Below are 21197 nucleotides of genomic sequence, written 5' to 3'. Positions count from 1 at the left end.
TGGGGGAGGGGAAGCAGTTCCTCCAGCATTTTGTGTGTATTGACCTGTGTGAAAGCTTAGTCCTATCCAATACTGGAGTAGCCAAATACCTGCTGGGAAGCTGAATACTATGTGGCATTAAGAAGAAACTCTAAGAAAGGAGGAATAAAATGGTGGTGCATTTAGTTATTTTGGGGGCAAAATGATACAAGGAAAATTGAGGCTTCTTCTATTCTACTTGGAATTTACTTTTTTTTAAAAATAGAAGCTACTTATAAAGACAGGTCCACTCTTCCATGCTGGCTTATTCATTTAAATTATTGTTAGTGGCATATTCATACCATCTGAAATACTCTTAATGTTCTAATGTTAATGCTCCAGTCCCTTCCTTGAGATGTTGATAGTGCTGAAGAATTACTTTTTCATTTGAAGATTGAAGACAAGGATTTCAGGAGATTAAATAGACATTAGAGAAAACTCCTCATGATTAGTTGTGTTTTGATTCTATTGCCATCACCTTCAACGAAACACATTTTTGGTGTCGAGCTCAAAACACTGATGCTCTCATAAAGAGTGGTTAATGGTACTGACCAGAAACAACTTGTTACTCATATCTTTTCTTTCTCACTGGTGAACACTGTTCAATTTAACTGCTTGATTTTAACAGACTTTCCCAACTCTTCATTATTTTGAACACTTCATCATTCACCCAGCTCCAGAATTCATTAGCTTGATATATAAACTGCATTTTAGATGTGGATTTCAGGATATATACAGAGCCTTGTACTTATGTACTTTAATGACCCTGTGATTTAATTCTCTGAGACAGGTGTAAAGTTATTATTTTTCTTTATCACAAGAGGCAGAGTTTTGTAATTTTAGAGAGCTGAAGTACCGGGGCCACAGAGTACATACTGAGGTAGAGTGTGCATTCTGCGAGAGAAGTCTGTCATCCAGCTTTCCCTGGGATTAAAGAAGAAAGAAAAATATTTTACCAGTCTTTTTCTGAAGTTGCAACTGCAGGAGAGATGCAGCTGCAGCTGATGAATAACAACCAGCCTCAGAATGAGAATTCAACATTTCTAAAGGCTTGTACCAACACTAGTTCTTCAAACAATGTTATATTCCCTGAGGAAACTGGAAGATGCAGAAACTAATAACACAGTCTTTTTGAGGGATATGTGGTAGTGGTGGGTGGGGAAGGAGGTGTGGAAACTGTCCTCTACCAATCAAGTAATGTTATTACTTCAGTACATCAGTTAAATGAATAAATAGCATTTTGTTCTAATGATACTGCAGTACTATCACACTGTGTGACTTAATGTAGCACTCCTCAGTAAAAGATTCCACTGCACAGCTTAATGTGAGGCTAATTGCTCCTGTAGTTTTTCATCGTCAGTTTCTTGTGCTGCTTTAGTGAAGCCCTTAGGACCACTCAGTGATAGTTTTGAAAGTACTGAGATAAACGGATTTATCAGAAAGCACATCCAGGACTTTGATACAAGGCTGATTGTAATTTCTAGCATTTAAGATATTGACAGCTTCTCCAAACTTTCTAATGTTTGAGCATTATGTTTCTCATAGGGAATGGAATGTGTGAGACAAGCTTCAACATAGTTACACTGTTTTTGTGTTATTGGTGCTCTTTGCATTGTGAAATGGCAAAAGGATTGTAGGGATGTACATGTGGCATAATAATACTAGATGCTACTTTAATGAGGATGATGGCATGCGCACAGTAATATCGTCCTGAGGTTTAACCAGCATACTACGATGAGTCCAACATTCCCAACTAAAGCTCTGCCCTTCTCTACCATGTTCAGGAGCAGGTAGGCCTCTCTTCAGGACCACTTAAGAGAATCATTTACTATTTGCAAGTTAGTTGCTGGTTGATTTGTTCTACCAATTACCACAATTCCACAAGGATTTAGAGCCTGTACAATTGTACTTTCAAACTGCAGGTGCCAGGCACAAGATTCTTTACAGACAATATACAGTAGCTTTCATAGAAAACATTTACCCCCTGACATTTGGAAGGTAGCATTTCCTTTGCAATGAAGCATGGTAACAAGAGTGAGTACAAAGAATGTAAAACTGTTGCTGGGTGGTGGGGGGGGGGGGGGGGGGAAACCTGCCAAGTTGGGGCAGCATTGCCATGGGTATCAATGTGGCCATGTTAACGTAGTTGCTACCTTGTGAATTGAAGATTCTTGGAATACCTTGTAATCTGCCATCTATTGTTATTTAAGTCATTATTGAGAAAGGGAAAATTCCTTATTTATAGAGAACTGATAACATTTTCATCTCTCTTGTTGAAGTCCAGCAGATGGAAAGAGCTTGGGACTTTGCTTGGTTTGCAAGAATTTCCATAATCCAGTGTTGCCTTGACTGAATGCCTTTTATTTCACAGGTGCCACATTACTTGTGTGCAGCTATTTCACATCTTGCTGTACAACATCCGTGTCATCAGGCCTTGACTTTAAGCATGCAGCACTATGGCTTGTTGCTCCCAGTGCCATCTACGTATGGCTGGTTGCTTCTGTATACAGAACATCAATTCTACATTCTATCCTTCACCTTTCAGCATAATACATTATGGGACCCTCAACTTTCCAAGTCAGAATCTCTTTTAGAATGACTTTGAATTCTTGGTCCAACAACTGGTAGAGGCAGCCTTTAACTAATGCTACCAACCTAAGATCTTGGCCACTTACTGATGTGTCCAACTGACAAAAAGCAGAAGTAAATGTGGTCGAACGATCATTATAATTATATATAGTAGTTTTATTTAGAGCAGAGGGAGGTCATGGGGATAAGCTCCCATTACCTATTAAATGCTTCCAATGGTGTGCATCTCAAATAGCCTCTGACAACCAAGACAAGCTCCTAGCCTTCACACGTGGCTTCACAACTAATGCTGGTGGAGCCATTTCTACTGACAGGATAAGGGGCAAAGGCAGGTTACAGGCATCTTAAAGCCAATCTCTACTGGCAGATGGGATTCATCAGCTATGGCTGTCAGTTCATCGAGAAAGAAAACTGATCTCCACCCTCCATTGCCTTGCAGCTATATGCACTCATGGGGAAGGCTTTGAGAGAAAACCCCGAGGAAAAATATGGAGCTGGGGTCCCAGTGTTGTGTTCAAAGCTGACTGGCAGCACCTGCAAAGCAGCTGAAGCCAACTGTATTGGTCTCTGCCATTCCTTTGGATTCTTCAGCTGCGTGGAGAGGGGGATCTGCTGCATGGGCACCAGCTTGTTCACAATATTGTACTACCCTGGCTTGTGTATCAGCTAGGACACAAAATTCATGGTCATCTCTGACCAACGGAGTGCCTCAGACATCATTATAGTGAACAGATGGTGGATGGTAACTAGTGATATTGAAATCACTGGAGATGGGTGAATTGGATCTTTTGACCACAGTAAGGTTGAGGGGGGACTTGATAGAGGTATTTAAAATTATGAGGAGGATAGATAGAGTTGACGTGGATAAACTTTTTCCATTGAGAGTAGGGGAGATTCAAACAAGAGGACATGAGTTGAGAGTTAGGGGGCAAAAGTTTAAGGGTAACACGAGGGGGAACTTTTTTACTCAGAGAGCGGTAGCTGTGTGGAACGAGCTTCCAGTAGAAGTGGTAGAGGCAGGTTTCGTATTGTCATTTAAAGTAAAATTGGATAGGTATATGGACAGGAAAGGAATGGAGGATTATGGGCTGAGTGCAGGTCAGTGGGACTAAGTGAGAGTAAGCATACAACACGGACTAGAAAGGCCGAGATGGCCTTTTTCCATGCTGTAATTGTTATATGGTTATATTTGTTTTCAGGCACTGTCCAACTTAGATTTAATGAGATTTATTGTAAAGTGGAGCACAATAGTTTCTCACAGAGTTCACAGAGTTTCTCACTCTGTAGATTAAAGATGAGATATTCCATGTTTAGGTCTGGCGATAGACAGCAAAATGGAGGGAACAAATATCAGTATTCTAAAACAATAAGGCTGTATTAAAATTCTATCAAGGGCTACCCTGTAGCTTATTTAGAAAGATCATGTAATGCAGCATATCAGCAATCCCTTGTTCTATCCCTGCACTCTGCTGAACTGACTGATCACAGTATGATTAATTTGAGGGGATATTGTGAGGGCCTGAATATAACCCAACCACAGCAATCTTACCTGTTTATGGAGTGATGTGTCATTGCAGCATTAGAGGATCTGGGTCAATCACACCTTGTTAGCAGTCATATCATTGCCATTATGTGCTCTATTCCTGTATCCTCTTAGATTTACTTTCCTCGAGTCAAGTTCAAGTTCAAATTCACTTAAATTCAAGCTTAATTATCATTCAACCATACATGAATACCCATGAATACAGACAAATGTAACAGTGTTCCTCCAGGGCCAAGGTGCAGAACACAGTAGTAACAGTCATACACAGCACAAAGTACACAGCGCACATCTAAGATAGCAAGTAAACATACAGTCACACAAAAAGTATGTATATATTTTTCTCTTTCTACCAAATTTCTTTTTGAAGTCATTGATTATTCTCTGCATCCTTGCAGGCTGCAATTTCTAGGCAATTACCACACTGTGTAAAATTACTTCTCCTTCCACCCCACCTGCAACACTTAATCTAAACTCTTAAACCACTGTCCCTTAATCTTTGTACCATCAACAGATGCTGGTCTTACAATGTGATTCTTGCAACAAGAAGTATCTATTATGAATATTGGAAATCAGAAATAAGAACTGAAATTGCCAGAACCACTCAGTAGGTCTGGCAATATCTGTGGAGAAAAAAATAAAGAGTTAAAGTTTTAGATCAATGATATAATGAAGGGTTATTAGCTTGAAATATTAAATTGGTTTCACTGTAGATAATGTTCTCTGACCTGTTGAGTAATTTCTCTTTTTTTGGTATCAGAGATATCATTATTTTGAACAGATTCAGCCCTCACTATCTACTCATCATGCGGATGATAACAAGACAAGTATTTGAATACATTCATCAATTTTAGAAATTCTCACAAATAGAAAAATTGAGAAGCTAGAAATCTGAAATAAAACCAAAAAATATGAGAAATATATGTTAAAACAGGCAGTATATATGGAGAGAGCAATTTTATTAATGCTTCAAAGATAAATCAGTCAATTTGATAGAAGATCAGTGACCTGAAACACTAATTCAGGGTGTTCAATGCTGTGCTAAAATGCACATTAGCAGCAACAGTGATGCTCAAGGAAACTCAGTATTGTAAAAACCTCTAGATAGATCACGGGGACAGCAAATAGCTGTTAAAAAGCTTTTTGTACTCTTTGAGAAAAGAGCCTTGTACATGAAGAAAGTTTCCCAATTTTGACATTTGTTTTGTCCAAACCTACTTGATCTCAATCATGAAGTTTTAAGTGCCTTTGGAGAAGAAAATAATCTGGTGGGTTTTCCTCTGCTGATCAAGATTAATGACTTCACTTGTGCATCATATACTGTTTGGTCAGGACAAAATCAGGAACAACAAAAACATGAAGGTTGAAGTTGCTGACCCATATTCAGCCTAACCAGTGCATTTGAAAACTGAGATCCTAATTTTTACGAATTATCAGAGGATTTTGTTCAAAACCCAGTGATTAAACAAGACAAGGTCCATAAAGCATATCACACTTCTCTAATTTCACTCCATGTCTTTTGTGTATATGACATATATGTACTTTGATAATAAAATTTACTTTGACTTTTAATTCAGATACACATACAGGATGCTGGGAGCAATAGTGATGTCAAGAAACATCCAAATAAATATTGACATCTTCTATTGGTGAGTGTCAGCACCCTACCTATGACAAGGCCACTTATACCGATGCAGAAGTTAAATGAAGAATTGGATATGGTCATCATTACAAAGGATTGATCTTATCTGGTCTACTAACATGAAATAAGTTATGTCTTGGAACTTGGAGATAGATCCAAAATACAAATACCATAACCTCACTGCTGATGCCATTCTTGATATAATTCTTGCTATCTCATTCCACAATGCTGCGCCACCCTCAGGTACTGATCTGCCCACTAATGACCATGTTTAGAAATGTTTCTGGGTCCATTGACTTCCCCACCCACTTATCTGTACTTTTGCAATGCACTGCCTAACTAACAAAACCAGCATTGAAGGAGACAGCACAGATAACATCCTTGTGTGAGGTACCTCGTGTAAGCCCTTTTGCATAGCAGAATTTCAGCTTCAGACAAAACTACTATGGACCCTCTGTGAATCAGAATGTGACGGAGGCCCATCACTGATTACGGACGGCACATGGCAGACAGACAGACATACTTTATTGATCCCGAGGGAAATTGGGTTTCATTACAGTCACACCAACAAAGAATAGTGTAGAAATATAGCAATATAAAACCATAAATAATTAAATAATAATAATAAGTAATTTATGCCAGGTGAAAATAAGTCCAGGACCAGCCTATTGGCTCAGGGTGTCTGACACTCCGAGGGCAGAGTTGTAAAGTTTGATGGCCACAGGCAGTAATGACTTCCTATGACGCTCAGTGTTGCATCTCGGTGGAATGAGTCTCTGGCTGAATGTACTCCTGTGCCTAACCAGTACATTATGGAGTGGATGGGAGACATTGTCCAAGATGGCATGCAACTTGGACAGCATCCTCTTTTCAGACACCACCGTCAGAGAGTCCAGTTCCACCCCCACAACATCACTGGCCTTATGAATGAGTTTGTTGATTCTGTTGGTGTCTGCTACCCTCAGCCTGCTGCCCCAGCACACAACAGCAAACATGATAGCACTGGCCACCACAGCCTCGTAGAACATCCTCAGCATCGTCCGGCAGATGTTAAAGGACCTCAGCCTCCTCAGGAAATAGAGACGGCTCTGACCCTTCTTGTAGACAGCCTCAGTGTTCTTTGACCAGTCCAGTTTATTGTCAATTCGTCTCCCCGGGTATTTGTAATCCTCCACTATTTCCACACTGACCCCTTGGATGGAAACTGGGGTCACCAGTGCCTTAGCCCTCCTCAGGTCCACCACCAGCTCCTTAACCTTTTTCACATTAAGCTGCAGATGATACTGCTCACACCATGAGACAAAGTTTCCCACCGTCGCCCTGTACTCAGCCTCATTTCCCTTGCTGATGCATCCAACTATGGCAGAGTCATCAGAAAACTTCTGAAGATGGCAAGACTCTGTGCAGTAGTTGAAGTCTGAGGTGTAGATGGTGAAGAGAAAGGGAGACAGGACAGTCCCCTGTGGTGCCCCAGTGCTGCTGACCACTCTGTCTGGCACACAGTGTTGCAAGCGCATGTACTGTGGTCGGCACCTTCAGTAAAACACTCAAAAGGGTCATCCACACACATTATTCCCCTTTGTCATTGTGGTGAGTGCACGCATCACAATAAATCAACAGTCACAATTTTACACTCATCCCCAGCAGTAATAGGTATGAAAAAAAAGAAACACACTATGTCACAGTTTAATTATCTCAGGTCAATTTATTCATATTCATCTTTCCAATAAGTGTTTTGCCAAAGTGTCATGATAAGCTGACGTTTCTCTTCTCCACAGTCACTGGGTCTGAAACAGAGCTGCTGCATAGAGCTGTCTAATATAGAGGCAGCAGCAACCTGCACAGGTGTGCTGATGGTGGAGGATACCATCTTTAACTGGGTTGAGGGTTATGTCACCTAATTACTCATCTTGTGGTAAAGTTTTGGGGTTTATTTAAGTTATTGAACCGGGAAATGGTGAATCCTATAATGAGGTATATGTGTTTATTGTGAGAACTGGCAGTAGAGTTTCAGATTGTGTGAAATGGAAGATAATTGAGTTAATAAGCTTTTGGTTGGTCTAGGGGGAGGGGCTTAGCAGTTATATGCCTTGGGTTAGCAAGGCTTTGGGGGTTTTTTTCTGTTTAGTCTGAGGGTGACTATTAACCAGACAGGTGACAATCGCAAGCTATATATATAGTATTTGTTTTTCATTCTTTTTCTTGTTTTGATGTGGATGTCCAGGTTTTTGTTTTTCCACTATTTTTGAAAATAAAAGCACCTCAATCTATTTTTGCGACTCAAGCCAACTGGTTATTCCTCCTAGACGGCTGACCCACAGTTATTTGTGACATATGGTGGCAGTGGTGGGATGGCCAATCGCAAAACTGAGCGTGCTTTTAAAAAATGAACTGGGCTACGGTCTCAAAACCAGCAACTTCGGATGAGTGGGAGACAGCGGCGACGTCAGAGGAAGAGGCACAAGGTTTTGAGGCACAAGGGGCAAGATCCAAAACCTGACAGCTGCAGCCTGGGCCTTCGCCGAAAGGGGGTCCCTCAACCACAGAGGTGGTAAATCTCTTCAGGGATTTTTTAGCTGCCCAGCAGAAGAGAGATGATATTCTCTAGGAAGAGCTCCGGGGCCTGCAGATCTCACTGGAGGCCTCCTGACAGCCTGTCCTACAGCCATCCCCAGCAGGGCAGTCCACCACAGCAGAAGGTGGGGACCTTAGACTGGAACTTCCAACTCCAGTGCCCAGAAGGGGAGGCCCACATGACACCTCTGACTTTGGGCAATCGTTGCTGTCTTCCCCTGGCAGACTAGGTAATCCTTCTGTTGACTCCTCCCCCCCCCCCAGCAGTCCAGCGTAAGGAACCCAAGATGCCAGTGTATTAACAAGGTGAGGACATTGAAAATTACCTTCTACGTTTTGAACGCATGGCAAAAACATGGCAGTGGCCAAGGGAGGAGCGGCCCTGTCGACTGATTCCCCTGCTGACTGGGAAAGCCCTGGAGGCCTACACGGCCAGGGATGAAGACAAGTCTAACTGTTATACAGACCTGAGGGAGAGGCACTGTTGGCCAAATTTGACATCTCTTCAGAGACCTACCGTCAACGGTTCCGGGCCACAACACCATCTGGGGAGACACCGACAGAGATGTATCACCGGCTGAAGGGCCTCTATCGTCGCTGGATGCGGCCAGGGCAGAGGAGTGAGGATCAGTTGGGGGAGACCATCATCCTGGAGCAGCTGCTGTAGGTGCTTCCTCCAGACATCAGGACGTGGCTGAGATAACATGAACCGGAGGATGGACTGACGGCAGCGAAGTTGGCCGTGCAGTACCTGAACGCCAGAAAGGGGGCCCCATCACGACCAACACGGGTGGATTCCAGGGACTACAACCGCCCCAGGGACAGCTTTACAAAGAACTTTGAAGGTAATCGGGGGGCAAATGACAAGGGACACTCTGCTCAGTCACTTACTAAGACTTTGGTACGCTATCATTGTCAGCAGCAGGTACATAAAGTGTCTGTTTGCCCCCTGAAGAGACCAAAACTGACTGGACTGTGTTATGTGCCTAGACAAGGTGAGCAGGGTGACTTCCAGGACAGGGAGGGAGAGTCTAGATCTGTTCCGGTAAAAGTTAATGGTAAACCCTTTACTGCTCTCCTTGACTCTGGTAGTTCCACGTCATTCATAAGAAAAAGTTGTGTGCCCTGTGCTATTGACTACAGCCAGCGATCAGAGGTTTTATGTGTACATGGTGACGGTAAGCCGGAGCCACAGGCAGAACTTACAGTGGAGTTAGATGGACAAAAGCATCTGATGACAGTGGGGGTGGTGGAGAATTTACCAGTGGAGATGCTTTTGGGGTGGGATTTGCCTGTTCTGTATGATCTCCTAAGCAGGGGTAAAAGTTTCTGTAATGCTCATGAACCTGTGTCAGAACCGAAAATGCATGTCTCTTGTTTTGTCATGACGCGGCCCCAGGCGAAAACCCAAGCTCAGTCTGGGATACATCCTTTGCCAGACTTATGTGGTAGTCTGTGCAATGCTGGAACCAAAGGGCCCAGAAAGACACGTCAGCAACGGCGGTTAGAGAAACATGCTGGTACACCTTTATCTTGTGAAATGCCTGAAAATGCTGTGTCAGAAAACATCACCACGTTACAACAGTCTGATCCTTTGTTAAAGTCTCTGTAAACCAAGGTCTTAACCTCTGTTAATGACACCGCCCGGGTAGGGGGTTCAGTGTATGTCCTTCGCAACGGCATCCTTTATCAGGGAAAGGAGCCAGGCAACAGGAGGTTAGTGGTGCCAAGTAGTTGCAGGTCACTTATACGACACCTTGCACATACCATTCCCTGGGCAGGGCACTTAGGTCACCATAAGACATATCTCAGGCTGGCCTCTCGGTTCTTTTGGCCTTCAATGTACACTGATGTGCAGACATATTGCAAAACGTGCCCAGCGTGTCAAAAAACCAGTGCTGTCCGTAAATCAGACCAAGCACCCCTCCAATCCATGCCAGTGATTACTACCCCATGCAACGATTGCAATGGACATTGTGGGGCCCCTGGAAAGAAGCTCAGCCGGATATCAGTACATTCTTGTTGTATGTGATTATGCCACACGATTCCCTGAAGCTTTCCCTCTCCGGTCAGTAACCACTCCAAAACTGATCAGTGCTCTTGTCCAGCTCTTTTCTCGTGTAGGCATCCCGGAGGAAATCCTGACCGACAAGGGAACCAACTTTACATCTCGCCTGATGAGCCAGCTGCAGAAGGAGTTGGGCATAACCGCTATCAAGACATCTTCCTTCTCACCCAGAGACAGATGGCCTGGTGGAGCAGTTCAACCAAACACTCGAGGGTGCTCAGAAAGTTTGTATCTGATACAGGGAAGGATTGGGATAAGTGGTTACCCTTTCTGCTCTCTGCCTACAGGGAAGTGCCTCAGGCATCTACCAGATTCTCCCCTTTCGAGCTGCTCTATGGTTGGCCAGTCCGCGAGCCCCTGGATCTGCTGAAATGGAACTGGGAGGAGAAGGTGGCAGCTAATCCTGTAGAGGGGCAAGGTGTTGTACAATATGTCCTCCAGATGAGGGACCGGTTGGAGCGGTACCGAGAGGAGGCCAGAATCAACCTCCTGGATGCCCAGAAGACTCAGAAGCGGTGGTATGACCAGCAGACACGCCAATATGAGTTCAAACCAGGTCAAAAGGCCTTGTTGCTCCTGCCCTCCTCATCCAGCAAGCTGCTGGCCAAGTGGTAGGGACCTTTTGAGGTTATAAGGAGGATGGGGCCTACAACATATGAGATCCTACATCTGGAGAAGGGGAAACAAAAGCAAACTTACCATGTGAACCTCTTGAAAGCCTGGGAGGGAAGAAGCAGCCCTCCTTCCATCACTTCACTACTGGCACACCGGGTGATTGAGGAAGATGACTCTGAAGGTGTAGTGGAGGCCTGGAAACAGCCTGCCAAGGTGGATCTCTCTCACCTGGATGGTAAGAAGCCAGTTGAATTGCAAGTCATATTCAACACCTTCCCTCAGTTGTTCACACAGAAATCAGGCCATACAGATGTGTTGCAGCATGCCATCTGAGTCAAACCAGGTCAGAGTCCAGTACGACAGGCATGCTACCGAGTACCAGAACGTCTGGTGAAGGCATTGAAGGAGGAGGTCCACTTGATGTTGGAGCTGGGAGTCATCGAACAGTCTGAAAGTGAGTGGAGTTGCCCTATTGTCACTGTGCCAAAGAAGGGTGGAACTCTTCGCATTTGCATTGACTTTAGGAAACTGAATGCCATCTCATTTTTCGATGCCTACCCGATGCCCCGGATTGAGGACCTACTGGAGAGGATTGAGAGAGCCAACTACATCACCACCTTGGACCTCTGCAAAGGGCATTGGCAGGTCCCCCTGGAGAGTCAGTCCCGGCCCCTCACTGCATTCAGGACCCCTCTAGGCCTCTTTCAGTTCACGGTGATGCCCTTTGGCTTACATGGTGCTCCAGCCACATTCCAGAGGCTTACGGACAGAGTGCTGCAAGGTTGTGAGGTCTGCAGCGCCACCTATTTGGATGATGTAGTAATTTTTAGCCTGACCTGGGAAGAACATCTGGAGCACCTTCGTCGAGTCCTAGGTGCAATCAGTGCGGCAGGACTTACACTCAACCTGCAGAAATGTGAGTGGGCCAGGCCAGAAACCCGGTACCTGGGGTATCAGCTGGGGAGAGGTGAAGTCCGGCCTCAGATGGACAAAGTTGAGGCCATTCTGAACAGCCCCAGGCCCTGTACCAAGACCTAGGTCCGGTCTTTTCTTGGCCTAGTGGGCTGGTACCGATGGTTCATCCCTCACTTTTCAACCTTGGCGGCCCCATTGACGAACCTCACCTGCAATTTGGCCCGTAATCCTGTGGAATGGAGTGAGGAGTGTGAAAGTGCTTTTCAGGACCTGAAAGAGAAATTATGTTCTCCCCGTGTTGCAGAGTCCTGACTTTGAATGCCGCTTCCTGTGGATGCCTCAGGCATAGGCATCGGGGCAGTACTCGCTCAGGGAGAGCCAGGTGAGGAACATCCTGTGTGGTATCTCAGCAGGAAACTTCTGCCTCGTGAAACCTGGTACTCCACAATTGAGAAGGAGTGTCTGGCAATCAAGTGGGCATTGGACAGCCTCGGGTACTACCTTCTTGGGAGGGAGTTTGACCTCCAGATGGACCACAGAGCCCTGACTTGGATCCAGACAACGAAGGACCAGAGTTGCCAGGGTGACTAGGTGGTACCTGGATCTTCAACCTTTCAAGTTCTGTGTGTGGCTCAAAGCAGGCAAGGAGAACGTCACAGCGGACTTCCTGTCAAGACTGCCAAACACTGCCGCTGCAGGAGAGGAGGGCGATAATGTGACGAAGGCCCGTCGCTGATTACGGACGGCATGTGGCACATTCAGTAAAACGCTCAAAGGGTCATCCACACACATTATTCCCCTTTGTCATTGTGGTGAGTTCACGCATCACTATAAATCAACAGTCACAATTTTACACTTGCCCCCAGTAGTAATAGCAGTAATGAAAAAAAAGAAACACACTATGTCACAGTTTAATTATCTCAGGTCAATTTATTCATATTCATCTTTCCAATAAGTGTTTTGCCGAAGTGTCATGATAAGCTGACGTTTCTCTTCTCCACAGCCACTGGGTCTGAAACAGAGCTGCTGCATAGAGCTGTCTAATATAGAGGCAGCAGCAACCTGCACAGGTGAGCTGATGGTGGAGGATACCATCTTTAACTGGGTTGAGGGTTATGTCACCTAATTACTCATCTTGTGGTAAAATTTTGGGGTTTATTTAAGTTATTGAACCGGGAAATGGTGAATCCTATAATGAGGTATATGTGTTTATTGTGAGAATTGGCAGTAGAGTTTCAGATTGTGTGAAATGGAAGATAATTGAGTTAATAAGCTTTTGGTTGTTCTAGGGGGAGGGGCTTAGCAGTTATAAGCTTTGGGTTACCAAGGCTTTGGGTTTTTTTCTGTTTAGTCTGAGGGTGACTATTAACCAGACAGGTGACAATCGCAAGATATATATATATAGTTTTTTTTTCATTCTTTTTCTTGTTTTGATATGGACGTCCAGGTTTTTGTTTTTCCACTATTTTTGAAAATAAAAGCACCTCAATCTATTTTTGCGACTCAAGCCAACTGGTTATTCCTCCTAGACAGTTGACCCACAGTTATTTGTGACTGATTATTTATCATTGTCTTATATAATGTGAAATTTATTATCAAGATATGTATGTTGCCGTATAGTATCTTGGGATTCATTGGTCTTGCAGGCAATTACAGGAAAAATAAAGAAATACAATAGAAGCTACAAAAAAAGTACACAAACAAACATTGACAAACAATCAATGTAAGAAGACAAACTGTGCAAATAAAAAAACAATCAAGACAAGAGTTGTAAAGAGTTCTTGAAAGTGAGCCCGTAGGTCTAGAATCAGAGCTGTGGTGAGTGAAGTTATCTACACTAGTCCAGGAGCTCGATGGTTGCAGGGTAATAACTATTCCAGAGCCTGGTGATGTGAGACCTAAAATTTCTATACCTCCTGTCCAATGGTAATAGTGAGTAGAGAGCATGGACTGTATTAACTGGGGTCCGCCAGTGAGGAAATCATGGATCCTATTGCACAGGAACGAGTTGCGGTCTGGATCTTGTAGACTAGTGATGAGTTTTGAGGGGATTTATTCAATGAAGAGTATCCTGCCACGTGTGTCTTCATTGTCCAGGTGTCCCAGAGCTAGAAGTGGAGCCAAGATAATGGGATTTACTGTTGACCTTTGTGACAGTAGGAAACTTGGAGTCGATCCAGGTCATTCTCAGGCATAGTTGATATGCTTCGTGAACAAAGTACTTCAAAATACTTCATCACTATGGATGTAAGTGCTACTGGATGATAGTTATTGAGGCAGGTTGCCATGTTCTTCTTGGGCACTGGTATGATTGAAGCCTGCATGAAGCAGGTGGATTCCTCAGATTGCCAAGACAAGGGGTTGAAGGTATCTGTAAACATTCCAGCCAGCTGATTAGCTCAGGCACTTGGCCAGACACTTTCAATGAATCATGCTCTTCCAAGACTGAGATCACAGGGTCATCGGGGGTGTGGGAGTTCAGGAAGGTGCCTCCAAGTTCTGTTGTCAAAGTGAGCATAAAAAAAAACACTGAGCTTATCTGAAAGTGATTTATGTTGCTTGGTTTTGCTTTGTAGGAGGTGATAGCATTCAAGTCCTGCCACGGTTGTCAAACATCCCTCTGTGATTTATGCTTAGTCCAAAATTGTCACTTTGCTCATGAAACGGCCTTCCAGAGGTCAGACCTGAACCTCTTGTACTTTCCTGAATCGCCAGTCCTGATCACCAAAAAACTAACCCCCAGCAGGTTTAGAATATCTTGGTTCATCCAGGACTTCTGGCTGGAGAAGACTCTGAATGAGTTTTTAAGGACACATTCAACCACGAGTGACTTTGTAAAGTCTGTGACAACCATGCCAATTCCATTCAGATGAGAATGAATGGTCCTTGAAGAGTCTTTGAACATGGCCCAGTCCACTGACAAATAGCAGTCCCACTGCTACTCCTCTTCCTCCCATGACCTCCTCCTTGTTGTCTTTACCTCTAGAGCTTCGCTCCTTAGTCTCTGCATATATGCAGATAGGATGAGGACAGGCAAATAGTCAGATTGCTCAAAATGCAGTCAAGGGATGGAATGGAAAGGTAGGCATTCTTTATGGTAGTGTGGCAGTGGCAGGTGTGTTAGATCCTCTGCTACTGCAGGTGATGTACTGATGACAGTTAGACAGAGATTTCCTCAAGCTAGCCTGATTGTATTCCCCAGCAAGGATGTGAAAGGTATCAAGGTAGGTCGTTTCTTGCTTATTAATCATGGCACTCAATCTATCAAGCACTAATATGACACTTACCTTTGACGGTGTGTAAACTGTAGTCAGCAGAGCATTCTGACACTTTGCAGCAGCAGTACTCTGCAAAAACATAAAATTACTATAAATTACACATAAACAAATGGTGCAAATAAAGGAACTATAAAGTAGTGTTCAAAGATTATTCAGAAATCTCATGGCAGAAGGGAGGAAACTGCTTCTGAATCAATGAGTGTGGGTCATCAATCTCCCTGATGATAGTAACAAGAAAAGGGCACATCTCAGGTAATAAGGACACTTAGTAACACATGTCACCACCTTGAAACATCATCTTTTGCTGATGTCCTTGCTGGTAGGGGGAGCTGTGTTTGCAATAGAGCTGGCTGATTCTATAAATGTCCACATCCTCTTTGGCTCCTGTGAATTTGAGTCTCTCTACCAGGCTGTGACGCAGCCAGTTTGGATGTTGTCCACTGTGCATCTATAGAAATTTGTAAGAGACATTGGTTTCATAATTCTAACCAAGTAGAGCCATCTACTTGATGATTGCATCAATGTGATAGGCCTAGGATAGCTCTCCCAAGGTGTTGACACCTGGGAATTTGAAGCTGTGCACCCTTTCCACTGCTGATGCCTCAATGAGGGCAGCTGGGTGTTCTCCCAAATTCCCCTTTCTGAAGTCCACTATGAATTCCTTGGTCCTGTTGGTATTGAGTTCAAGGTTATTTTTGCAACACCACTCCACAGCCAGATCTATCTCATTCATCTGCACTTCCTCATTGCCATCTGTGATTTTACTAGCAGCAGTGCCTTTGATGGCATTTGAAATGTGCATAGCCAGGCAGTCATGAATGTAGAGAGTAATGCAGTGAGCTAATCTTGCATCATTGAGGTTTACCTGTGTGGATTGTCATGGGAAGGAGAAGTTACCAACTGAGGATTCCTGGAGAGAAAGTCAAGCATCCACTGCAGAAGGAGGTACAGATGCTCAAGTTTAGAAGGTAGATGATTAACACTGTGGGAATGATGATATTGAGAACTGAGTTGCAATCATCAAAAAGCAGCCTGATGTGTTTTGCTGTTGTCAAAGGTGCTTCAAGTAGAGTGGAGAGCCAGTGAGATTGTGTCTGCAATAGACCTGTTGCAGTAGTAGATGAATTGTAGAAGGTCTAAGGAGTGAATTCTAACCATATCTAATGTCTCAAAGCCATTCATTGTGGTAGATGTGAGTGCTGCTGGTCAAAATCATTGAGCCAACTCACCTTGTTCTTCTTATGCAGCACTATTTTAACTTGGAATGGAAGAATTTCTAGTAGAAGAAGTGAATACAGCATTTCCTTTGAATTTTGTGATTAAAACTAGATTATGGTTAATACCTATATTCATGCAACTGGACAAAAAGACTAGCTTCAGCTCGGAAAACATTGGAAGATCAGACTTACACTTAACTAGGAATATGAAAAGTCTCTTAAGGCTTGAATGTTTTTTTTCCAAAGAATAAAGCTGTGCAATATTGAAGGTAAGTGGCATAATTACAGTGGACAGCAAATTATTTTGAAAGTGAAGCTTCCTCAGAATTTTATTGTGATTATGATAGACTGCTTGAAGCTGAACACAAATATAATTTCAGACTACATGTATAACATAGGAATGTGACAAAACAAAAAAAATAACTTTTATTGTATATTACATGTTTATTTGCATAGTGGTACTGATGCTTTGCAATCGTTCAACTAAGCTAAAAATGTTTTGTTGATGATTTTCATTTGTACTTGGTGTTTGAGGCTTCTCGCTTAAGTGTCCGACAATAATCATCCAGCATAGATAGATATCAGTTGCCTTGATACCATTTCTACATGACTGCAATGTTCTGGTAAAACCCTTTGCATTCTCATCAGTGGCAGTGCCAAGATTTGCAAGGAAGGAAGAAGTCAAAATGGGAATGCAGAAAATGAACCTTTAGTGAGATCTCGCACTTCATGGCGTTGTTTGCTTGAAGCATGTTGTCAACCAGCTGCATATAGTTTGGTGCTCTGTAGTTGCCAAGAAAAGTTTCAACAATATCCTTGAATGCCTTCCATGCAATTTTCTCCAATTCCATTAGATTTTCTTCGATTTGCCTATTACTGGTGACCTGTTTGATTTGTAAACCAACAAAAATGCCTTCCTGAATCTTGGCATCAGTTATTCTTGGAAACATCTGCTTCAAATATCACAATCTTTCATGGAAATATGTGCACCTGGAGACTGCAGATTTCATTCTTGCAATCTTGAACCCAGTAATACTGCTTTTGCCTTTGACAAACCCAAGTCAATGACCAGGTCGATTAACTCAGATTGAGTTATCAGATGAGTCTCACTCGACATAAAGGGTTCAAAATCTGTATCAGTATCAGTGTCATTTTCCATTCCTGACTCGTGCATCATGGCATCTTCCTCTGCCTCCACTGGACTCCATACCTCTGGTGGTTCTGATGCTGGAAGAGCATTGACATGCAGCACAGGTCTCATGGCTGAACAGAGATTGGGGTATTCAATAGATTATTTGTTTTTAGCAGACAAACCAGTCATACTGGTCTGACAGAAACAGCAATCTGTCACATAAACTCTGCTCTTGCAGTATCATCAGAATAGAGAATGGAATTGACTTCTGAGTATCTGTGAGCTAAGCTTTAAGATGGACAGTGCACATGGTGCAATAAATGTGAGGAGCCCAGGCTTTGCCTTGGTCGCCAATTTTACACCCTTTTACTGGCTTTCTCAATGAGTGGGGTCATGCTCCGTCTTTGAGATTTAAGCATACACGCCACAAACACAACACAAAATATCGTGGCTTAACAAGTAAATCTGACAACTCAATTCAAATACTGTACGCAAGTCACTCCTAGCAGCTATTGCAACATTGACGAGATATTTTGCTATCACAAATATTCCTGAAAATACAATTACTTTATTATGATGAATACACGCAATATGCTATGCGCTTAGAGCATGCACATAAATGTGATTGCAAACCAATATATATGTAAACCATAAAATGATGTGTGCGTGATGCTTTTATAGCCTTTCTAAAACCTGTCCTGCTATGAAGATTCTGTCCTGCCTAAGCATGCCCAGGTATGCCTGGACAAGATAGAAAACTTTTCAGCTTACGTTGTAGACAACATTTTAATTGACTTGAATTATGAATTGAATTAACAAATATAGGTAATTTTTTTTAAAAAGGTGCATGATAGAGTAATTTCAGCGATTTTTCATAATCAACAGCCCAAAATCTATAAGATACACCCAAAAGCATTCAGGAAGCAAAATCTTTGCTGTCCAGTGTTATTGTGCATAGAATAACGAGGGGCATAGATAGGGTGAATACATTCAGTCTTTTTCTCAGGATTGGAGGATCAAGAACTAGAATGCAAAGGTTTAAGGTGAGAGGGAAAAGTTAATAGGGACCTGAGGGCCAACTTACATGCAGTATATAGAATGAGTTGCCAGATTTAGTTGTTAGGCAGGTACAATAATAATTTCTCAAAGATATTAGGACAGATACATGAATAGGTAAGGTTTTGAGGGATCTGGGCCAAATGGGATGAGCTTGAATTGGCATCTTGGTCAGTCTGGATCAGTTGAGCTGAAGGCCTGTTTCCATGTTGTATGACTCTATTGCATTATGATTCTACAGACTGGAAGTACTCTAATTAGTACTGAGGTCTCACAAAGGTTTGCATGCACTCTAGAGTCAGGTGGACAGAAATAGTATTAGATTTGGAAATTTTATACCGAAACAGCATTGCATCAATATGAACTGACATTATTAAGTGCAACCTTTGTTTCCTAGTTTTACTCATTTTTATTAACTCAGTAATTTCAGACCTGTAGTTCTTATTTCAATATTCTTACTTTCCATTTAACATTCCATCTTACTCAAACATATTCACCCAAGGTTATTGATGCAGCCTCAGATTTGAAGGCATGTGTTGCCAAGCCACAGTGACTCTGTAGTAAAATTTTGTGGTGCTTCTGTGATTAAACAAAATTCATTTGCATTACTCAGTGCTGCAGTAATCTTTTATTCAGTTTTGTTTTTTTAATATAAATTATGCGGTGACATGATTACAATTATGAACTGTCAGTTAAAATGGCTTCCAGGAATGCACCTCAAAATAGCTCACCAGATATCAATTAGCTTCAAGCAGTGGGAGACAGGTGCTGAATCTAGACTAATTAAAATGTAGGCCGTTTTACTTTCATATAAAACAGCGACAATTGCTGCCTGTGATAAGCTGACAAGACCTAATTATGCTGTAGAGAAGAAACTAAGAGAGGGCTGAAAGTGCAGACATTGAGAAACTTTTCAGGAATTATCTCATCTTGCTCATTGATGCTTGACATTTTCTCTCTTTAATAATGCTGGTTGAAACAACCAATTTAATAATATTTCTGAATGATTTTTTTAACTTTCTGTTTCAGCCTTTCTTTTCCTTCTGTCGCTCTCATGGTTCATCCTGTATCAGGCCCTCTACCAGTACCTTCATCTATCAAGCTATTACTGCTGTTATGCCATCAGCTACCAAGGTCACCTGGAATTTCATGTTCATAGAAGGACAATTTCCATCTCCTTCTCATTGAACAGACCCTGAATCACCCACTCTGCAGCTTCCACACATTAGGATGGAAAAATATAAGAGAAAGATGAGGAGTAGGCCATTCATTCCATCAAGTCTGCCCTACCATTTACTATAATCATGGTTGATCCACTCCAGGTTTCATCACTATCTTCCTTGCCACTTCTCCAGAGCCTTCAATTCATTGACCTTTCAAACGTATACCTGCCCTCTCTTTCAGGATCAAGGATCAACTTTAATCACCAGATACATTTATACATATTAGGAGTTTGCTGTGAAACATAGAAAACCTACAGCACAATACAGGCCCTTCGCCCCACAAAGCTGTGCCGAACATGTCCTTACCTTAGAAATTACCTAGGGTTACCAGTAGCCCTCTATTCTTCTGAGCTCCGTATACCTGTCCAGGAGTCTCTTAAAAGACCTGATTGTATCTGCCTCCACCACTGTCACCAGCAGCCCATTCCACACACTCACCACTCTCTGTGTATATAAAAAAAAACAACTTATCCCTGACATCTCCTCTGTACCAGCTTCCAAGCAACTTAAAACTGTGCCCACTTGTGATCGCCATTTTAGCCCTGGGAAAAAGCCTCTGACTATTCACATGATCAATGTCTCTCATCTATCAGGTCACCGCTCATCCTCTGTCACTCCAAGGAAAAAAGGCTGAGTTCACTCAGCTATTCTCATAAGGCATGCTCCCCAATCCAGGCAACATCCTTGTAAATCTCCTCTGCACCCTTTCTATGGCTTCCACATCCTTCCTGTAGTGACGTGACCAGAACTGACCACAGTACTCCAAGTGGGGTCTGACCAGGGTCCTATATAGCTGCAACATTACCTCTTGGCTCCTCAACTCAGTCCCACGTTTGATGAAAGCCAATGAACCGTGTGCTTTCTTAACCACAGTCAACCTGCACAACAGCTTTGAGTAACCTATGGACTCAGACCCCAAGATCCCTCTGATCCTCCACACAGCCAGGAGTCTTACCACTAATACTATATTCTGTCATCATATTTGACCTACCAGAATGAACCACCTCACACTTAAATGGGTTGAACTCCATCTGCCACTTCTCAGCCAGTTTTGCATTCTATCAATGAGCCACTGTAACCACTGACAGCCCTCCACACTATCCACAACACCCTGAACCTTTCTGTCATCATCAAATTTACTAATCTATCCCTCCACTTCCTCATCCAGGTCATTTATATAAATCACAAAAATCTCAGGGTCCCGGAACAGATCCCTGAGGCACTCCACTGGTGACCAACCTCCATGCAGAAAATGACCCGTCTACAACCACTCTTTGCCTTCTGTGGGCAAGCCAGTTTTGGATCCACAAAGCAACTTCCCCTTGGATCC

The sequence above is a fragment of the Hemitrygon akajei genome, chromosome 10 (assembly GCF_048418815.1).
Source record: "Hemitrygon akajei chromosome 10, sHemAka1.3, whole genome shotgun sequence".
In the NCBI taxonomy this organism is placed as follows: Eukaryota; Metazoa; Chordata; class Chondrichthyes; order Myliobatiformes; family Dasyatidae; genus Hemitrygon; species Hemitrygon akajei.
The sequence above is the reverse complement of the archived record's forward strand: the minus strand, read 5'-3'. Positions refer to the sequence as shown.